This window comes from Danio rerio, chromosome 16, assembly GCF_052040795.2.
Source record: "Danio rerio strain M-AB ecotype USA chromosome 16, GRCz13ab, whole genome shotgun sequence".
Lineage (NCBI taxonomy): Eukaryota > Metazoa > Chordata > Actinopteri > Cypriniformes > Danionidae > Danio > Danio rerio.
The window spans coordinates 57,784,219-57,807,034 of record NC_141036.1 but is presented as its reverse complement, the minus strand read 5'-3'; the positions used below and the strand labels follow the sequence as shown (position 1 = coordinate 57,807,034).

The window sequence follows — 22,816 nt, the reverse complement described above, 5'->3', positions numbered from 1 at the left end:
CTGTACAATCAGCCTATTTTCAATAAAACAGTGTAATGGAGTGTTCCTTTAAGACCAGCAATGTGCACTAGTAAAATAAACATTGCATATGTTGATTTGATGCAGACTTTATAGGCTACTATCTCAGGAAGAACATCAGCTCAGAAGCAGAAGTGCAGAAAACAAACAAACAGCGCTGGAAGATCAAGCAGTAAATGAGCGAATCCCTTCAGGAACGCCAGATGAAATCCACAGATTCATCAGATGAATAGATGCATGGGATTGTGGGACGCAACATATAATGCTGCGGCTAATAAACGCTCACTTGCGGAGCATGTTAATGATGTGGATAAAAGAAAATGGAAAAAGCATCAAATAGAGTTGTTTATGGAGCGCTGACTTGGGTAATCAGAAACAGAGATTGCTTTCTGACTTTATCGAGAGTTCATTTAAAAGCAATTCAGGTTGTCTATTGAGAAGAGAACTGACAGGGCTTTAATGCTCCTTTAAAAACGTCAGCTTCAGTTTTATTTTAACGGGATCCTTGACACAACAGCGGGATTACAGTTGAGATATAATGTATATGAAACACAACTTCACCATGACCTGACAGAATAAGATGAATAAATACTACAAAAACAAAACAACTTTCTACAGAACTAACCACTCTGTAATACAATGACTTCCTAATTACGCTAACTTGCCTTATTAACCTAGTTAAGCCTTTAAATGTCACTTTAAGCTGAATACTAGTATCTTAAAGAATATCTAGTCAAATATTACGTGCTGTCATCATGGCAAAGATAAAAGAAATGAGTTATTAAAGGGGTGGTCCACTACCTTATCATATTTTAAACTTTAGTTGATGTGTAATATAGCTGTGTGAACATAAACAACATCTTTAAATGTTATACGGGGACTTGCAGAAACTTAATGTGTTTATTGATAACAGAAATAAAATGCAAAACAAACTAAACCCGGGAAGGGAAAACATTAACAAAACACACAAACAAATGAATAAAATTGACTGGGCAGGCTGGCAGGGATCAGGGCTGGAACACACAACAGGACAAGACAAGATACGATGACAAACTGGCACTCTGGTGCTCACGGTGACCCGAGTTCGATTCCCGCCTCGCGAATCTATGCCGATCTATTCCCAATCTACTTTGGTATCCAGCGCCAACCGAAACCGAAAACAACCAGACTGAGATGCCGAGAATGAAACAGAACAAACACAAACGAGTAGAAGAGCGTGTGTCCCAGACCTCACACGGCTGCATCAAGAGAGCAGGCGTGAGGTTCAGGAGTGTGCATTTTCTGTCAAATTCAGGCGCACAGATGCTCAGAAATAAAGGTACAGGAGCTGTCACTGGGGCGGTACCTTTTCAAAATGATACATATTTGTACCTGAAGTGTCCAACCGGGGCTCATTGTGGAAACGTAGTCCCGCGGACGTTTCTGGAGACCGCGGAATACGTCCTGGCGGGTACGAACGGCTGCAGTTTTTGTTTTTGCGAATCCGCGAGAGGCCGCTGTTGTGCGCTTTTTCGCATCTCAAACGCCTCTCGCGAGTGCGGTTCACGCCCCCGCTGTTCTCGCGTTAACCCACCAGAGGCCGATGTCCGACTGATCGGATGATTGACTGCGCGACCGGCCAATCGGCCAACCCGCCCTCCTCCTTCCCTGAACCCAACCAATTTTACCGATCGACCCGCCCGCCCGCTCGCTTCCCTAAACCCGAGCGACAGTTTACAAAAAGCCGTCCAAAAAAATAAAAGCCCTGTTTTTTTTTACCGTGTTTTCGGATTTCACCGCGTTCTAACCCTGTCACGAAACTCGTTCACTTAATTTTTGGGATTCTGTTTTTGTCTTACCTGATTGCTGGAACCGCTCTTCCCCGGACTCGAAACCGATTGCCGTTGTCAACTTCTCTCTGCGTCTCGAGCCTGCCGACGTACACGGTGAGCTGAGTGGACAAACGGGTTGCAGCGGGGAAGCCCTCCACAAGGAGGTAAGGCAAGCGCGAAAGGGAACAACGTCACACCGCCCCGCAGCGTTCGCTTGAAAAAAATAAATGCAGCCGTACGTACCTCCGGGACGTATTCCGCTGTCAGAAACGTCCGCGGGACTACGTTTTCAGAATAAGCTTGGGTTGGAAGTGTCCATAATGGTACCTCAAAGATACCTTTTAGGTACATTTAGGGTGCTTTCACACCTGCCTTGTTTAGTTCGGTTGAATCGCACTAGAGTTCGTTTTCCCTCTTGGGGCGGTTTGTTTGAGAGTGCACTGACACGGCTACACTGACTGACAGTATATACAGCAGAGGCACATCGCATGCTAGTCACTGGACATGCCGCTTCCTGATGACATGGAGCAGATCCGAGAATCACAGCACATTACGTTAGCTGACCAATCAGAGTCTCTTAAGGGTGGCCTTTTTAGAGGAACTCATAAATATGACAGTTGTTTTAATGTTAGCTGAGTAGCAGTATACAATCAAAGTAAGTTACATGATTTTATACAAATGAAGCATGAGCACAGATTGCTTTGTATCTTATAAACGCAACCGAGCCTTTGAATTACACTCTGGACCACCCCAATCCACCAAAAAGCTTCTCTCTTAAACAGAAATTGGAAAAATGGGCTGATAATTCTGACTTCATCTGTATATAATATGCACACGTGATAATTGAGCATGAAGAGTGCTTCTCCCGAAAGCCTCTGCTGGTGCTCAGAGATTCAGCAACTCTTCTTCATGGGGTTTTACTACAGTAAATCTCTGAAATAGAAGCTGACAGTCTGTCTTTTCTGTGGCCTTGTTAAAAGAGCCTCCGTCTTGAAAGCCTCTGTCAGACGGAGCTGGAAGTGAAAAGCTCTGGATATTTCGGATAGAAGGGGATGATGGGAAAGGTGTGTGAGGTTTTACTGCTCAAACGTCAGGCTGGCCTTATATGACAGGTTCAGCTTGAGTCCACAGAGCTCATGTGAGTGTGTGTTTTATTAATGTAAAAGACTGACACTAATAATAAGTTGGTTGTTAATAATAATAATAATAATAATAACAATAATAAATACTATTATGATAATGATGAATAGTTTTATTTAAAATAATAGCTGCTTATTATTATTATTATTATTATTAAAATGAAAAACAAACATAATAATAATAATGATACTAATATTAATAGTTTTAATTAAAGAAAAATATTAATAATAGTTGTTTTATTAGTATATTTATTATTATTATTATTAATAATAATAATAACAATAATAATAATATTTATTGTCATTTATATTATAAATATTATTATTATTCTGATTATTATTATAACTATTATTGTTGTTGTTATTGTTTTTATTAAAATTAATAATAATAAATACAACGAAAATGAAATATTAATGATAAAAGTAATAATGATAATATTAATGTTTTTTTATTAATATTATTGTTGTTATTAAAATGAACAATAATAATAATAACAACAATAATATTAATTTATGAAATTTGTAAATATCATTGTTACTATTAATATTATAACAATTATAATAATAATTATTATTATTATTAATCATCATCATTATCATCATAACCATAATCATAACATTATTGTCATTTATAATATAAATATTAATATTATATCTATTATTGTTGTTGTTATTATTTTTTATTAAAAGTAATAATAAAAATACAAAAATGAAATATTAATAATAATAGTAATAATAATAGTAATAATAATATTTATTTTATTAATATTATTGTTGTTATTAACATGAATAATAATAATACAAATAATAATAATAATAACAATAATAATAATAATAATAATAATGTATTGTTGTTGTTATTATTATTAATATTATAACTATTAGTATTACTATCATAATTATTAATGATTATTATTATTATTATTATTATTATAGTTGTTGTTTTTAATAATATAATAATAATAATATTTATAATAACAATAATATTAAAAGTAATTATTATTATTATTATTATTATTATTATTATTATTATTATCAACAACAACAACAATAATAATAATGATAATAATGAATACTATTATTATTATTATTATTATTATAAATAACAATAATTATTAATATAGCTGGTGTCTCCTCCTCTTCAGCTGGAATTGGATCTGTCCTTCAGTGCCGATGCTCTCAGACGGTGGTTTAGGAAAAAAAAGTGCACCAGAATGCCCCCCCCTCCCCCCCGATCGGAATATCAGAGCAGTGAAGGCTGTGTTTGCACATGCAGAGAGACTGTGGCCTGCAGAATAACAGGCTGATGTGTAATTATGGTCAGTGTAGTACTGGAGAATCCACATAACAGTGCTGGTAAAAGCCTGAGGGAGCCGTTCTGATGACTGCAGAACAAAAAAACACTTTACACAACAGCCTCTTTAGCCTGCGAGAGCAAAAACATCTGTGATTTACTGTACCCGACAATGACCAAATGCGTCTGGAGAAAATAACAAGGCGAGAAACAGAATGAAAGGTGGCATTTTACAGTACAAGGCCCTGTTAGTTAGGATTAAAATCCCAACTAACCATACTGATTTTGTTAGCTCGCACTGCTAGTTTTGAAGTCAACAATTCATCAATGATTTAATATTTTATGTATTTGTTGTGGAGTTCATGAGTCGATATTTTAACAATGTCGTTAAAAATTTCACGCACACAGACACAACATTTCTGTATTGATTAATAACAAACTCGATACTTTTGACAGCACGAACTTAAATGACTCTACAGTATGCCGATGGTCAAAGATGACTCCTGAAGCAGATGCAGCACCTCCAGAAACACACACTAGAGCGATGGATGAGTGTGAAGAGCAGCAGGACTTCTCCCAGAGGCCCTGCTGTCTGCTCCGCCTGTCAAAACTAAATATAGAGATAAAAATTACATACACAAAGCCTTCCAAGAGAGCGAAGTTCAGGCCGAGCCATTTAAGTGACAGATCCGTGTGCTTCTCTCAGACATGCACATCTCATCTCACTGTGGATCTGGAGGCGGCCTAAAGCGTCACCCTTCACTCCTGATCAAAACACGTTTTGCTCATGCAACTTTTGCCTGAGAAGATTCTTGTGTTCCTAGTGTTAAGAATAAGAGGTGACGCTGTGGCGCAGTAAGTAGTGCTGTCGCCTCACAGCAAGAAGGTCGCTGATTCGAGCCTCAGCTGGGTCAGTTGGCATTTCTGTGTGGAGTTTGCATGTTCCCCCTGCGTTTGCAACCGGGTGCTTCGGTTTCCCCTACAGTCCAAAGACATGTGGTACAGGTATGCTGGGTTGTCTGTTGTTTATGAGTGTAAATGACTGTGTGTGGATGTTTCCCAGAGATGGGTTGCAGCTGGAAGGGCATCCACTGTGTAAAACATGTGCAACCCAAGCTCATTCTGAAATAGTAGCCCCGCGGACGTTTCTGGAGGCCGCAATTTACGTGGCCGGGGGTAAGTATGGGTGCATTTCGCTTTTTCAAGCGAACACTACGGGGCGGTGTGGCACCACTCCTCCTCGCGCTTACACCGGCTCACCTCCTCCGTGTAGAGGGCTTTCCCGCCGCAACCAGTTTGTCCGGTTAGCTCGTCGTGTCGGTGGAGCGGAGGCCTGGAGGAGGAGGAGCCGGCCGCATTCGACGACCGGGTTCAAGTCCGGGGAAGAGCGGTTCCAGAAATCAGGTAAGACACAAAACAGAATCCAAAAAATAAAGTGAAAGAGTTCGTAATGGGGCGAGAATGCGGTGAAATCCGAAAACGCGGTCAAAATCGGACGAGGGCTTTTCTTTTTCTGGACGGCTTTTGTAAATTGCCGCTTGGATTTAGGGAAGAAGGAGGAGGAGGAGGGTGGCTGGCTCGGCCGATTGGCCGGCCACCCAGTCCAGTCATTCATTCAGTCAGTCGGACAGATCGTTGCTCAACAGCGGCCTCCGTCGGCTTTTTACGCAAGAACAGCGCGGGCGCGAAAGTCTTCGCAAAAACAAAAATTGCACAAATATGTACCTCCCGGGACATATTTTGCGGTTTCCAGAAACGTCTGCAGGGCTACGTTTCCAGAATGAGCCTCGGTTGAACTTATGCTGGATAAGTTGGTGGTTCATTCCGCTGTGACGACCCCGGATTAATAAAGGGACTAAGCCGAACAGAAAATAAATGTATGAATGAATATGTGCTAATCAATACTTTTAGGACAACTCAGATTAAAGTTTTTAATCTACTTCAAATGTTGACTATATACTGCATGCATCCTTAAGCACGGTGTGATTTCTCTTTCTTGACACTGCTGCAGAGCATGTTTTTGGCAGGTTTATTTGTTAGTTTGTGACGGAAAATTCCTTATTTGGCCATCTTCTTTTAATCTAAACCCCTAGTGGTGGGAAGAGCAAATCATACTAAATTGTATGAATGAGATCATTGGTCAGCTAGCATTTCAGTGTAGAGTTTGCATGTTCTTCTTGTGTTGGCGTGGGTTTCCTCTGGATGCTTCGGTTTCTCCCACAGTCCAAACACATGCGCTATAGGAGAATTGATTATCTAAATTGTGTATTTAGCGTATTTATTAGTGTATGTGTGTGAATGAGTGTGTTTCCCAGTTTTGGGTTGCGGCTGAAAGGGCATCCGCTGCGTAAAACATATGCTGGATAAGTTGGCGGTTCATTCCGCTGTGGCGACCCCTGATTAATAAAGGGACTAAGCTGAAATGAAAATGAATGAATGAATCAAAAAGTCACAAATTAGCATGAGATAGCGTTGTATTTGTTCAGGACTCGCTGTCGTGTTGATGGGTTTCATCACGGTAGATGTTTGCTGGCTGTGTGTGTATCATGTGTTGAGCAGATCCAGCACAGGTGAATCTCTGTTTGATGCAGCGCCGCGTTTGTTTCAAGTCTCCGCAGAACAAAGTCACTTCAGCACACGGATCGACCCGCCGCCTGTTTACCAGCTTGTAAATCCAAAGTCTTTGTTCTCGGTGACGCTTGAGTTCAACATGCGGTGCATTATTCATCACACTACACTCCGCCGCAAACTTTATTTCAGCAAGAAGAGGAGCACATAAATTAAAGCCGCATCCGAAGCATCAGAAGTCAGATATATAGACCGATCTTCTGTTCATTAGCTCAGGATAATGTGTTATGTCTGCCTGCTTTTGCTGTGATTGTATTGGAGAGGATCTGTCGGTGTGTGTTGTGCAGAGGAATAACATCCGCCGGAGCATAACAATTGCTTTTCAGTTAATTATCGCGGTGGTGGATGTGTCTGTGTGCTGTCTGTTTGTGTGTGTGTGTGCACATCTTGTACTCATTACATGTGGGGACTAAATGTACAACACCAGTATAGCAATATTAGTAAATTTTGGGACATTTTTGGGGGGGAAACGGCTCATAAATCAGACTGAATGAAGTATTTTGAAAGTGTTTCTTGTGAGAGTTGGATTTAAGAGTGGGGGATATAACATACAGTCTGAACAGTAGAAAAATCATTATGACTGTAAAAAGTCCCCACAAATCACCAAAAACAAATGTGTGCATGTGTACAGAGAAAGAGAGAGAGAGAGAGAGAGAGAGAGAGAGAGTGTGTGAGAAAGATAGTGTATGTGAATGTACAGTAGGTGACTCTTCAAAACGACTATTACCCTTGTGTATGGCGCCGCCGCAGGACTAAGGGATTAAGAACGTAGGGGGGCACAAACGGACGAGATGCGAACATACACATTATACAGTAGCTGTAAATACCCTGCTACTTGTAAATAAAGATGAGTGAACAAAATAAAGCATTATAATTCCTTCAATAATCATTAAATACTTAACAAGCTGTTAAGTGCAATGAGGATTTATTTCAATAGAAATAAAAAAAAAATAAATTGAAATAAATAAAATAAACAAATAAAAATAAAAAACAAATAAATTGAAACTACAAACATATACATGCACAAATAAATAAATAAATAAATAAATAATAAAAGACAAAAGACTAACTAGAAACATATACATACAAAAATAAATAAATAAATAAATAAATAAATAAATAAATAAATAATAAAAGACAAAAGACTAACTAGAAACATATATATACAAAAATAAATAAATAAATAAATAAATAAATAAATAAATAAATTAATTAATTAACAAATAAATGAATGAATAAATAAATAAATAATAAATAAATAATACAAGACAAAAGACAAATAAAATAAAAATACAAACATATACAATAAATAAATAAATGAATACATACATACATACATACATACATACATACATACATACAAACATAATAAATAAATAAATAAATAAATAAATAAATAAATAAATAAATAAATAAATAAATAAATAAATAAATAAAATGCATTCCCCTGTAGCGCATGTGTTTAGATTGTGGGGGAAACCGGAACACCCAGAGGAAACCCACACCAATACGAGAAGAACATGCAAACTACACACAGAAATGACAACTGGTCCAGCCGGTACTCAAACCAGCAACCTTCCTGCTGTGAAGCGACAGTGCTAACCACTGAGCCACCATGCCGCCCTTACATCTTATTCAAAACTTTAATTTAAAAGATCATTTTGTGTGGGGTGTACTTATATATGTACATAGATATTTATATATCTCCAGCTTCACACTGCCCGCTCACAGATTTCCCCATCACTGAACTGGTTGGGATCCAATGTTGCCCTTTACTCTCCATCATTCATCATCAACACTGACAGAATCCTGCGGTGAACAGATATTTTTCCTCTTATTTTCTTCCCCCCTTGGAAAGTGCGGGTGTGTTTCCGTCAGATGCAGAAATTGATTTGTTTACCTCCTCTTCTGAGTGTTCTTACTGTGCAATCATGTTGGCTTAATGACATTAATCAGGCCAAATCAGAGAGAGCTTTCTCAAGTGTTGAACTGATGAAGTACTCATGATGAGCTCATAATCTGCACAAACATACATTACAGCTTTTTATGGTTTTTATATTTGAAAATAGTCACTGGGGAAGTGCAATACTGGCACAATGTTTGTGTGAATGAGAATGCATGTGTATAACTGATCTCATCGATTATGATCTGATTCTGCACTTAATTATGGTGTAAAAATGTAAAAAACTGAAAATTCAGAATGCATCTGGACAAAAGCCAAAACTATAATTTAATTAAATTTAATTTAATTTCGACATAGTCCCTTTATTAATCTGGGGTCGCCACAGCGGAATGAACCGCCAAATTATCGAGCACAAGTTTTACGCAGCGGATGCCCTTCCAGCTGCAACCCATCTCTGGGAAACATCTATACACACTCATAAACTACGGACAATTTAGCCTACCCAATTCATCTGTACCGCATGTCTTTGGACTGTGGGGGAAACCCACGCGAACGCAGGGAGAACATGCATGATGTACATGCATGAGAACAAACTCCACACAGAAACGCCAACTGACCCAGCCGAGGCTCGAACCAGCGACCTTCTCGCTGTGAGACGACAGCACTACCTACTGCGCCACTGCATTGCCACCTAAATTTAATTTAATTTTTAATTTAATTTTTAATTTAATTTTTTTTACATTTAATTTAATTTAATTTAATTTTTCTTATTAAACTGAATATTCAGGATGCACCTGGACAAAACAAGACTATTGTTTATTATTTTAGTTTGTTTTGTTTTATTTTATTTATGAATCACAGTATTTTTCTAGGTTAATAACTAGCTTAAAGGGCACCTATGATGAAAATCCTCTTTTGTAAGCTGTTTAAACAGAACTGTGTGTAAGTATAGTGTGTCCACAGTCATATTAGGATGATAGACACATAATAAGTCTCTTTTTTATTTCCTGAAGTTAAAACAGGATCCAAATCCCTTCCATTTTGAGGCTGACCACAACGTGATATAAAAGAGCAGTTTCACTGCCCACCGAATTGATTGACAATCGCATATTGACATGTCTTCATAGTAATGCATATATTCATATCAACAACACAGGAATTGACCAAAGCAACTGGGATTAAAAAGTCTGTTCAGCTCGCTGTGATCATCAATCATCATCAAATGTGATTAAGAATGAGTTTAAAACGTTTTAAAACAGCAAATTACCACACTTTTACCATCTTTAGGATCACAGCCGCGTGTCAGTGCAATTGAAAAAAAAGAAGATGCTTCAATCCCGGTTTGTGGACATTAAATCAGGTTTATTTTGTACATAACATAACGGATATCAATACAGCAGTGGAGATTAACCTGTATCCAGTCACATTTGCTGTGCAAAAACAGTGCAGAGTTAAACATGCACGCTGTGTGTGTCCACTAAGTGTAAGGCTGTGTGTATGTGCATGAACTTTGTGTGTGACTCATCATTGCAGAAAGGCTTGAATTAACTCCACAACAAATACATCAAATAATCATTGGTAGAGTTCTTACTGTAGTATTTCTCACAAACGTTAAGTGAGATCTGCTTCCTTCATGTCTGTCACTGTGCTGTTTATCTGATGCAGCTAGAGATTGAGGCGCACTCTGAGAAGCATGTTGTAATGTTGGGTGGTGGGAACTAGTGTTAAAGGCACAGGCAACAAAAACAGCTACATAGTGTTTAGAGCAGAAAATCCAATATTCTGAAAGGTCTAATGAATAATCTGATGGGTGTTTTGAGCTGAAACTTTACACAGACACTCTGGAGACACAAAAGCCTTCTCTTAAACCTTGAAAAAGGAGTGAAACAGGTGCCCTTTAATAACTTCCCATTCCTATTAAATGACATCTCTTCTGATTGGTGTTTACTAGGGATGTAACGGTATTGTAAATACCGTCATACCGCAATATTAATTTTTTTCGATATTACCGAAGTCGCATGACTCGGTAAAACTATAGGTCTTTTGAGAAAATTTGCTTAGGCGAATGAAGCGAACGGGAGGTAGCAAAAACTACAATACCCATCAGCCCATGCTTGACCATCATCCCTTGCGGTCTGTTGTCGCTACAGATCCAGTAATGCGGAAATGGAGTGTGCTGCTAGAAGCGGGGATGAAAAGAGCTGGAAAACTCTAAGGCCCTGTTTACACTGATGCGTTTTAGTTTGAAAACGCATAAGTTTTGCTACGGTTACGCCAACCGTCCACACTACGCCGAAGTTCTCGAGCGCCGAAAACGGAGCGTTTCGAAATGTGTGGATAATGTCTAAGTGTGGATAATGGAAAACGGAGACTTCTGAAAACGGAGGCGGGGCTGCAGACGTTCGCCTCTCTGATTGGGGCTTTTCCTGAATATTAAGTAGCCTAACACGCACAGTTCAGTCCTGCATCCTCTTCTTGTAAGTTCAGACTTCGCAAGTTTGATCAAGGCTGCATCTCTTCTTCTCAGTTTGATATGGAAAAGCAGACTATACCGAGGACACGGGTAAATCTTCAAAGGGAACAGTGTACTTTATAACTTCATTCACATCACCCTGGCTTCGTTGTTTCACTTTCTCAACAATAAAATGTAAACATGATTTAAGGAACTGCCTATTTTCATTTTAATATTAGCAACTTAGACAGCAGACATGTTGAGGCGTCGTGCTGCATAAGATGAGCGTCATCTTCGCTGTGTGGATATTTATAACAAAACGGAGCCGATAACAACTGCCTCCTTTCAATTTCAGTGAAAATACGAAACACACCCTCTCTTTTGCTGAGTATCAGTTTTAATAATCGATAATGGCCATTTTAAAAGTATAACATACAATAAGTTTATACATTATAGGAAATAAAGGCAAGCGATCAGTCAATATACAGAATGTACGTGGTTACATTAATCATTAACTTAACACGTTACCTGAGAACAAGTAATAGATTCCAATGACCGAAGTCAGGGAATATGTCGTTAGATAAAGACAACAAGATAAATGAAATATCCCGTTTAATAAATATAGTGAGATTAGATCCAGCGGGAGATGCTTGATGAGAAGTCCGACTAGCAGAGCTCTCATCTGTGTAGATGGGCTGAGTGTGATTAAATGTTGAATGTGAGTTTTCAACAATACTAAATTGAAACTTTATTGTTTTTACATGGTTTAATAATTTTTTGTTATTAAAATTGAAGTTCCTGTTTTAAAGCTTACAGATAGATGGCTAATTTGTATGTCATTGACACTTTTGGCACTTTTTTGGAGTATTTTCATAAGTTTTGTTTTTTTCCTGTAAATGATTCAATAAATACCGTACCGTGACATTCATACCGAGGTATTACCGTACCGTGAAATTCTGATACCGTTACATCCCTAGTGTTTACTGATGCCAGGATAAGATCAATGTGTCAATCAGATGATATCAACCAGTAGCAAACCACATGCCATCAATTCTCCATAGACAAAATCAAGGCTCGTCCTACATTTGTTAGTAAAGTCATTTCACTCAGATATGAGTCACAATAGAGAAGAAAAGATGAACAAAACTTCTGCTGAATATAAATTCATAATCAATGCCCAAGACAGCATTTTAAGATTTAGATTCTAAGACAGTTTCCCTCGACAATGGCGCTGCTTCCAAAAAAAATCATCTGATTAAAATATAGCACACTGCTTTTCTTTAATTTTCTCTTTCTTTGTCCAAGGAGGAAGATGTGGCTCAGTCAGACATGCAGCGACCCTTTTAACTTTGTCCAGGTTTTCTCTTCTTGTTCTGTCCTTTACGGGAGGTTAATTATGGGCCGTGTTCTGCATGAGTAGAGAGTAAAGAGATGTGCAGCGTGGACAGAGAATCCTACAGCTCATCCTTACAGAAGAGAAGCAGAACAAGAGGAGACCACTGGAAGAGGATAAACTAACTGTCCAGAGACCTGTGTGCTGGACATCTCTCCATCCATCCATCCATCCATCCATACATCCATACATGCAAATAATTCATTCATTCATTCATTCATTCATTCATCCATCCATCCATCCATCCATCCATCCATCCATACATGCAAATAATTCATTCATTCATTCATTCATTCATTCATTCATTCATTCATTCATTCATCCATCCATCCATCCATCCATCCATGCATTCAAACCCATCTATTCATCCTAATCCTATTCAAAACCCATCCAGCCAACCCTAACCCAGGCCCCAAACAATCCATCCATCTATGCACCCATATATCCAAACCCCTTCATCTATTCATCCATCAATTATTTCATTCATCCATTCAACCTGACTCGAACCCAAACCATAACCCATTCATCCACCCTAAAGCTAATCCAAACCCAAGCCCTAATCTATCCATTCAAACCCATCCATTCATCCATTCATCCATCCATCCATCCATCCAAACCCATTCAATCATCCTAACCCTAACTCTAATCCATACCATCCATTCATCTATCCATCCAAACCTATTCATTCATTCACCCATCTATCTACCCAAACCCACCTATTTCATCCTAATCCTAACCCAAACCCATCCATCCTAACCATAAACCAAACCCTAACCCAGGCCCTAAACCATCCATCCATCTATTCATCCATTCAAATCTATCAATTTATCCATTCATTCATCCATTTATCCTAACCCAGGCCCTAAACCATCCATCCATCCATCTACTGTTCGATCCATTTATCTACTGTTTCATCCATCCATCCATCCATCCATCTATCCATCCATCCATCCAAACCCATTCAATCATCCTAACCCTAACTCTAACCCAAACCATCCATCCATCCATCCATCCATCCATCCAAACCCATTCAATCATCCTAACCCTAACTCTAACCCAAACCATCCATCCATCCATCTATCCATCCAAACCTATCCATTCATCCACCCATCTATCTTTCCAAACCCACTTATTTCATCCTAATCCTAACCCAAACCCATCCAGTCATCCATCCTAACCAAAAACCAAACCCTAACCCAGGCCCTAAACCATCCATCCATCCATCTACTGTTCGATCCATTTATCTACTGTTTCATCCATCCATCCATCCATCCATCCATCTATCTATCTTAACCCTAGCCATCCATCCATCTATACACCCTAACCACTCCATCCATCTTTGCAGTGATGACAGCACATAATATTATACTAGATATTCTTCAGGACACTAGTTTTCAGCTTAAAGTGACATTAAGACATTAAGACACTGTCTTAACTAAGTTAATTAGGGTAAAGTTAGGGTAATTAGGCAAGTCATTGTATAACAGTGGTTTGTTCCGGAGACAATCAAAAACAAATATTGCTTAAGGGGACTAATAATACTGAAAATATTTTTAAAAAATGAAAAACTGCTTTTATTCTAGCTGAAATAAAACAAATAAGACTTTCCCCAAAAGAAAAATAATATATGAAATACTGAGATAAATTCCTGAATCTGTTCAACATTATTGGGAAAATATTTAAAAAAAGAAAACAAAATTCACAGGAGGGCGAATAATTCTGACTTCCACAGTGGGTAAGTTAGTTTTGTTAATGTTTGTATTGTGAGCCCTGAGGCTGCTTGTCATGGATTTATTTTCCTCCTGCTGTCAAACAAGTGATCCGTGAAAGACCCAGAATGGTGACGGTGTGTTTTTAGTGTGATGTTGAAGCCTCACTGAGCTGCTAATGTCAGCCAAACGCTTGTGGGATGCGTGAAACTGCTGGACGGATGCATGCAATTTCCTCTGAGTTGCAGATGCACAACACAAGTCAATACAGCACTACAGCTTTATCTGATGGTCAAATTGTGCATGCTCTGATTTTAATTAAATATACGTTGTAGTGGTTTCAGAGTTTAAGCATGTCATTTACAGGTGTGTAGATCAGAAAAAGGGTTGTTTGCTGTCAATTAAAGTGTTGTAAGATGCTGTTTGCATGGAAATGAAGAGTTTGTTCACTTTGGGAAAAAAAAAGCCTGTACAGTGCATCCGGAAAGTATTTATAGCGCTTGACTTTTTCCACTTTTTTTTTTTTGGTACAGCATTATTCCAGAATGGATTAAATTCATTTATTTCCTCAACATTCTACACACAATCCCCCATAATGACAATGTGAAAATAAGAGTTTTTGAAATTGTTGCAAATTTATTAAAAATAAAAAGCTGAAAATCAGATGTACATCAGTATTTACAGCCTTTGCCGTGAAGCTCTAAATTGAGCTCAGGTACATTCTGTTTCCACTGATCATTCTGGAGATGTTTCAGCAGCTTCATTGGAGTTCACCTGTGGGCAGTTCAGCTGATTGGACATGATCTGAAAAGGCTACACCTGTCTATATAAGGGCCCAGGGTTGACAGTGCATGTCAAAGCACAAACCAAGCATGAAGACAAAGGAATTGTCTGTAGACCTTTGAGACAGGATTGTCTCGAGGCACAAGGCTGGGGAAGGTTACAGAAACATTTCTGCTGCTCTGAAAGTTCCAATGAGCACAGCGGCCTCCATCATCCGTAAGTGGAAGATGTTTAACCACCAGGACTCTTCCTTGAGCTGGCCGGCCATCTAAGCTGAGTGGGGAGAAAGGCTTTAGTCAAGGAGGTGATCAATAACCCCAAGGTCACTTTGTCTGAGCTCCAGAGTTCTTCTGTGGAGAGAGGAGAACCTTACAGAAGGACAACCATCTGTGCAGCAATCCACCAATCAGGCCTGTTTGGAGGAGTGGCCAGACGGAAGACACTCCCCGCCTGGAATTTGCCAAAAGGCATCTGAAGGACTCTCAGACCATCAGAAACTAAATTCTCTGGTCTGATGAGACTAAAATTGAACTCTTTGGAGTGAACGGCAGGCGTTACGTTTGGAGAAAAGCAGACAGCGCTCATCAGCAGGCTAACAGCATCCCTACAGTGAGGCATGGTGGTGTTGGCATCATGCTGTGGGGATGTGTTTCAGCAGCAGGAACTGGAAGACTAGTCAGGATAGAGGGAAAGATGAATGCAGCAATGTACAGAGACATCCTGAATGAAAACCTGCTTCAGAGTGCTCTTGACCTCAGACTGGGGCGACGGTTCATCTTCCAGCAGGACAATGACCCAAAGCACACCACCAGATATAAATATCAATAGAGTGGCTTCACAACAACAACTCGTGAATGTCTTTGAGTGGCCCATCCAGAACCCAGATCTAAATCCTATTGAACATCTCTGAAGAGATCTGAAAATTGCTGTACACTGTCGCATCCTATCTATCTATCTATCTATCTATCTATCTATCTATCTATCTATCTATCTATCTATCTATCTATCTATCTATCTATCTATCTATCTATCTATCTATCTATCTATCTATCTATCTATACATCCATCCATCCATCCATCCATCCATCCATCCATCCATCCAAATATTTCAAACTATTTTCTTATTTATTTGTTTTACTTTTGTGCTTTTTCTCAAATTTTCTTTTTTATTGGCATATTTTTTACATTGCTCATCTTATTTTTTATTCATGCTTTTTCATTTATGTTGTTTGGTTTTATTTTTTTACTTTTTAATTTATATATATATACACACACACACACACACACACACACAGGGCTGAACTTTGAACTTGAACTTGATTTTTGTGTTTTTCTGTCAATATGGGGTGCTGCGTGTACATTTATGAGGAAAAATGAACTTAAATAGCTTAAATTTGTTATATTGCAGCAAATGGATGCAATATATTAAAGAGTGAAAATTTTAAGGCGTCTGAATACTTTTCGTTCTCACTGCATATATATTCTGTGAGTATACAGTTGAAGTCAGAATTATTAGCCCCCTGAGTCTGCGCCAATAGCCTAGTGGTTGGTGCGTCGTCACATAGCACCAAGATACTCGCAGCGACCCGAGTTTGATTCCTGTCTCGAGGTCCTTTGCTGATCCTTCCCCTGTCTCTGCTCCCCACGCTTTCCTGTCTCTATATCTCCACTGTCCTATCAATAAAGGTGAAAACCCCTAAAAAATAATTAAAAATTTTTTAAAAAGTATTATTCGCCCCTCTGTTTAATTTTTTCCCCAATTTCTGTTTAACGGAGAGCACTTTTTTTTTTCAACACAACATAATAGTTTTAATAACTCATTTCTAATAACTGGTTTATTTTATCGTTGCCATGATGACAGTAAATAACATTTGACTAGATATTTTTCAAGGCACTTCTATACAGCTTAAAGTGACATTTAAAGGCTTAACTAGGTTAATTAGGTTAACTAGGCAGGTTAGGGTAATTAGGCAAGTTATTGTATAACGATGGTTTGTTCTGTAGACTATAGAAGAAAATATATAGCTTAATGGGGCAAATCAATTTGTCCTAAAAATGGTTTTAAAAAAATTAAAAACTGCTTTTATTCTAGCCGAAATTAAACAAATAAGACTTTCTCCAGAAGAAAAAATATTATCAGACATACTGTGAAAATGTCCTTGCTCTGATAAATACAATTTGGGAAATATTTAGAAAATAAAAAAATTCAAAGGGGGGCGAATAATTTTGACTTCAGCTGTATATAAATGATGAGCCTTTTCTTTCCTATTTATGTGTTTTTCCAGTAACACTTTACAAAAATATTTGATATTTGATTTTAACTTTTTATAAAAAATATGTAAAATGTGATATATCCAGTAGATATCCAGTAAATATACTTCATATTAAAACTGCAGTTTTACTCTAATGTCCATAACTCAAGGTTTCCATTCACTCATGTAGTGATTCTGTTCACGCCGCCCACATTTTCTTGAGAATTCTGGTTTTGTCTTAAAAACGGAGCTTCTAGCCATGTGTTCATGTTTTGGTTTCTTCACCCACGTCTCACATGGCACTGACTTTTTGTGTGCATTTCTCCATTTCTGGAGTGTTTTTCTTCTTCAGGACATGAAATGGGATTTGTGAAAATGCATCAAACTGTGTCATCCATTCATCTGCGAGAGCGGAAACCGTCTGCAGATTCACATAATTGAGTTTTCCTCTTTTTAGAAATGCTGAAACGCTTGTTTATCACTGCCGAAGCTCACTGTGCTGCATTTTTTGTAGTGTTTTGACAGAATCTATTGAAAAGTTGATGCTTGAGAATCGACTTTGACGTTTTTGGACTGAAATGCAACTATTAAACGCAAAAACACCCACTTTTGAATTTATAAAAAGCACAATACACTAAAAAAAAAGATATATATATATTTTTTTTTTTACTTGTTCAAACTACTTATTTAAAATGAGCTTAAACAACACAATATTGAGATTTCATTAGAATAACTTCTTTTTTTATGTTCAATACGTGCGGTTTATTTATAAACTAATTTCGAGAGGATCACGTGCTTATAATCAACACGGCTGGCTCCTAATTAACTTCGTAATCTGCCCTATTAGATGATTACGGAAGCATTATAAATAACCTGAGTTTTTCACTACAGTTATCTTCGTCTTGAAGCTCCCCCCTTTCCACCCCTTCATCCTCCTCCTTTTTCTGATCGGGCGACACGGTGGCCCAGTGGCTAGCACTGTTGCCTCACAGCAAGAACACCGCCGGTCCAACCTTTCGGGCCGGTCGGTGTTTCTGTGCGGAGTTTGCATGTTCTCCCCGTGTTCGCGTGGGTTTCCCCCGGGTTCCCCGGTTTCCTCCCACCGTCCAAAACATAAACCATAGCCAATCGACTAAAACAAATTATCACCCAATACAACCTTAGTTCACACTTCTCACGGTGACAAGCAGGGGAGTTCTCGAGACCTATCTGACCTCGAACTCCCCTCTCGCCCTTCTAATGGGAGGGAGCCCCGGGCTCGAGGATATTACGAGCTCATGGCTCTCTCCCGGGACAGCATGCCAAATACGCTTTATTGATTATCAGCTAAGTGTGAACTCTTGAAACATAAAGTGTTGAGTTAACTTTATCGAGGGGCGAAGCAGTGGTTGCTGGTTCAATCCTTGGCTCAGTTGGCCTTTCTGTGTGGAGTTTGCATGTTCTCCCTGTGTGGGTTTCCGCCGGGTGCTCCGGTTTCCCCCACAGTCCAAAGACATGCAGTACAGGTGAATTGGGTAGGCTAAATTTTCCGTAGTGTATGAGTGTGTTTGAGTGAGTGTTTGTGGATGTTTCCCAGAGATGGGTTGCAGCATCCGCTGCGTAAAAACACACTGGATAAGTTGGTGGTTCATTCCGCTGTGGTGACCCCAGATTAATAAAGGGATTAAGCCAACAAGAAAATGAATGAATGAATAACTTTATCGATTTGTGTTGGGAATTGTGTCGAACCCTGCGATTTTTACAGTGTAGGCACTCAACAAATGCTACTTGCTCAATTTACATATTCAAAATGAGCTAACAAAAAAAAAAAAAAGAGACAAAAATTTAAATTTTTTGGAACAACTTAAATTTTTCATGTTCAATCTACATAAACTTAAAACGGGAGACTAGTCTGAAATGCGGGATACTCCTGTTGGCAGGTATTGCTTACCAGTTTAATAATGATTTGACCAGCTGTAGTTAGAAATCAGACTGTTATAATCTTCTAAGCGTAAGGGTTTATTATGCGGTTCTGTCGCCATCTTGTGGACAGAAAACGTCAACCGTCTTTGGTCTACTACACCATTGGTTCTCAAAGTGGGGGTCGGGACGCCCCGAGGGGTCGCGGGGCAATGAAGGGGGGTCGCCTGGTGATTTCCAAAAATCTATTTATTTTTATTAAACCATAAGAATTAACATATTTTATCCATAACTATACTGAAAATAAAAATAGTCGTTTATAGTTACTATATACTATATAGTTACTATAGTACCTTATAGTTACTAGTTCTATTGGATTGCGCCCCTGGGGTAATTACATTATATTAAAGGCAGCAATAGCGTCAGATGCATTTTGATTTTATAACATCAGGTTATACTTTCTGGCACATTTAAAGCACTGACACAAATTTAATTGGTGTGTCTGCGTCATTGCATGCAAGGTTTCTGTATTTATAACCACCTCAGAGGATATTGTGGGTCGCGAGTCACTGGCATTGTTATTTTGGGGGTCGCGGGCTGAAAAGTTTGGGAACCCCTGTACTACACTATGGCAGGCTAATATGAAGGTAAATCAGTAGCAAAACTCGAGAGCTTGCAAACCTAAATGGGAGCACTGGTTATAATAATATGTGTATGCGTACACTCACAGCTCTGATGTGAACAGCTGAATCCCTCGATTTTGCACACACACACAATAATCAACACACTTCTAAGTTGCAGATTAATAGTTGTGTATTTGTAAAATGTCATTCACAAATACAAAATGACGGACACAAGTGTGCACGGCAAATTTGATTGCATCTTCGCTTTACAACCACAGCTCAGCACTCACAACCTCTTCGATTCGTCAGTTCAACTACAAGTCTCTCGCGCTCTGACTTTTGCTACACATCTTTCGCCATCTTGTGGTTAGAAAATGTAAACCGTCTTTGGTCTACTACACTATGGCAGGCTAATATGAAGGTAAATCAGTAGCAAAACTCGAGAGCTTGCAAATCTAAATGGGAGCTCTTGTGATAATATTTGTATGTGTAGGTTAAAATGTACACTCACAGCTCTGATGTGAAAAGCTGAATCCCTCGATTTACACACACACGCAATATTCAACACACTTTAAAGTTGCAGATTAATAGTTGTGTATTTGTTAAATGTCATTCACAAATACAAAATGACAGACACAAGTGTGCACGGCAAATTTGATTGCATCCTCGCTCTACAACCACAGCTCGGCACTCACAACCTCTTCGATTCGTCAGTTCAACTACAAGGGCCCTATCATACACCCGGCGCAGTGTGGCGCAAGGCGTGGTGCAGTAGTCTTTTGGTAGTTTCAGCTTGGCGCAAGAGTTGTTTTGAGGCGTTGCGCTACGTTGTTTAAATAGCAAATGCATTAGCGCTCATATGTGCGCACATAGGCGTTCTGGTCTAAAAAGGGAGGCGTTCTGAGGTGCATTGCTGCCGCGTTGCTATTTTGAGAAACTATAATAGATTTTTCAATAGACCAAAACAAACCCGGTCTAAACTCCAGCGCAGAGTTGCGCCTCGCTTACACACTGCTTAATACACACAAGAGAGCAACAGGCAAATATCTTTACATATGAAAACAATTTAAATATTAAGGATATATATAGGATATAATAAGAATAGATATAGAATATAAATATAAAGGATTAAAATATTACAAAACATATTATTTTCTAGCCTACATAAATATGAAAAATCACTGCTTTTATGTCTTCTTCAACTTGGGAGGCTTTTTCAGTTAATTCATAACAATTTGCTTTTGTATAATGTTATTATTATTAGCAGTATTATTTATTATATCCATATTTATATTTGTTTTATTTAAAACAAGCTTAGATTTGCCCACCTGTCAGGTTTTAGACCATATGGGGCACAGCATGTGTTTTAGGATATAACTCAGGTTTTTGACCACACTTCGTTATTATTATTCATTTATTCGTTTGCTGGAAATTGGAACTGAATTTATAAATAGTTTTGAAGCAAATATTTGCGCTTAACAAACAAAATAAATTATTTATAGACTAATTGATGTCTGTGCGTAAAGGTTTCCTTATACAAGAGCAAATGTGAAAGTAGATCCATTATCTCTCAATCTTACGCAGTAGATGCTCTGTTTAACAGTTTTCTGTTAAAAAAAATGTTAACTGTGAACTGTTTGCTTGTGAAATGCTCAGTTTTTACACTTAGACTTACTTTGCGTCCTGTAAATAGCGAAATATAAATAGCACAATGCAGCTGACTCTTAAAGGGAATGGGAGATGAGGCTCTAATTAGTTTATTCTCAAAACACACCTATAACTCATTAATAAAATAAACTCAACCCTTTTAGACCATGCATGCGCCATGGGGCAAAGCAGGTTTTCCCGTCCTTAAATGAGCAAAAACGAGTTCTGACACACCCTGAAAGCGTTTGCGCCCTGCGTTTTGCGCTCTGCGCATGGACCGTCAAAATAGAGCCCTAAGTCTTTCGCGCTCTGACTTTTGCTACACATCTTCCGCGATCTCTGTAGCAGAACTCGTTTGCGCACTCGTAGATGCAGAGGCGCGAGCAGCGAGGGGCGGGGCAGGTGTAAAGCATTTATTGTAATTTAATTTATAAGTCACTTCGGATGAAAACGTCCACTAAATGAGTAAATGCAAATGTAACATATCAGATTTCACTGCAGGAACAAATGGGATCATGTCCCCATAAAGCATCACAATTATTCCCTCAATCATTTGAATGCAAATCAAAGCATCAGATGCGACGCAGCAGAAGTGAGTCCAGCTCGGCATTATGGGTATTGAGCGATTTGGAGCCGGAGCCAGGAGGGACTTGACAACAAATGTGTCACGCTCCTTTTGTTCGGCTCCTTTCCCATCTCAACCTCTTATTTCTGGGTTGCCATAGTAACACAAGAGTCATGCACCGCAGTCAACAGCGTTTGCCAAACTAAACAAATCTTCCGACAGCGTTTTTCTTTTCTTTTCAGCCGTTTCTCCTTGACCTGAACTCAAGCAGGAATATCAGCTCAGATGGAGACAATACACACATTCACACTGCTGATAATGATGCTGCCATTAGCATGCTGGCTAATATTGAAGAAAATCTACATCAGTGAATATTCTGGACATCAATGCATGCTTGAAATGATAAAGTCATGATAGTATTTGTGTTTAGCAATCTCTGGAAATGTTCATATCTGTTATATTCTATAAAGATGTGATCATATTTTAGATAAAAATCTTGATATTTAGAGAATTTAGTCTTCAGAAAATGACATTTAGTCAGAATAACAAATGCATTGGTTTGTTGTGAATGAAAATCAGGGTTATTCCACTAAATATTGAATTATTAACTCTACTGAAGAGAAAAAAAAAGTGTTTCTGTTCTTCCAGATGTCCAAAAATATGGTAATTTATTACAATTTTAAATTAAAAATGTAGTTTA

At 38.5% G+C, this 22,816-nt stretch overlaps 2 protein-coding genes across 4 annotated transcripts in view; both read right to left on the bottom strand.

The window, feature by feature from the left end:
- The window catches only part of LOC101882461 (mannosyl-oligosaccharide 1,2-alpha-mannosidase IA), a 356,204-nt gene that overhangs the window by 42,471 nt on the left and 290,917 nt on the right, over positions 1 to 22,816 (bottom strand). The gene's annotated exons all lie outside the window — the stretch shown is intronic.
- The window catches only part of slc9a1a (solute carrier family 9 member A1a), a 407,815-nt gene continuing 397,156 nt past the window's right edge, over positions 12,158 to 22,816 (bottom strand). Inside the window, exon 7 of the transcript XR_015512082.1 lies at positions 12,158 to 12,218. The gene's annotated coding sequence lies outside the window, so the exon portion shown is untranslated. The remainder of the gene's footprint in view (positions 12,219 to 22,816) is intronic.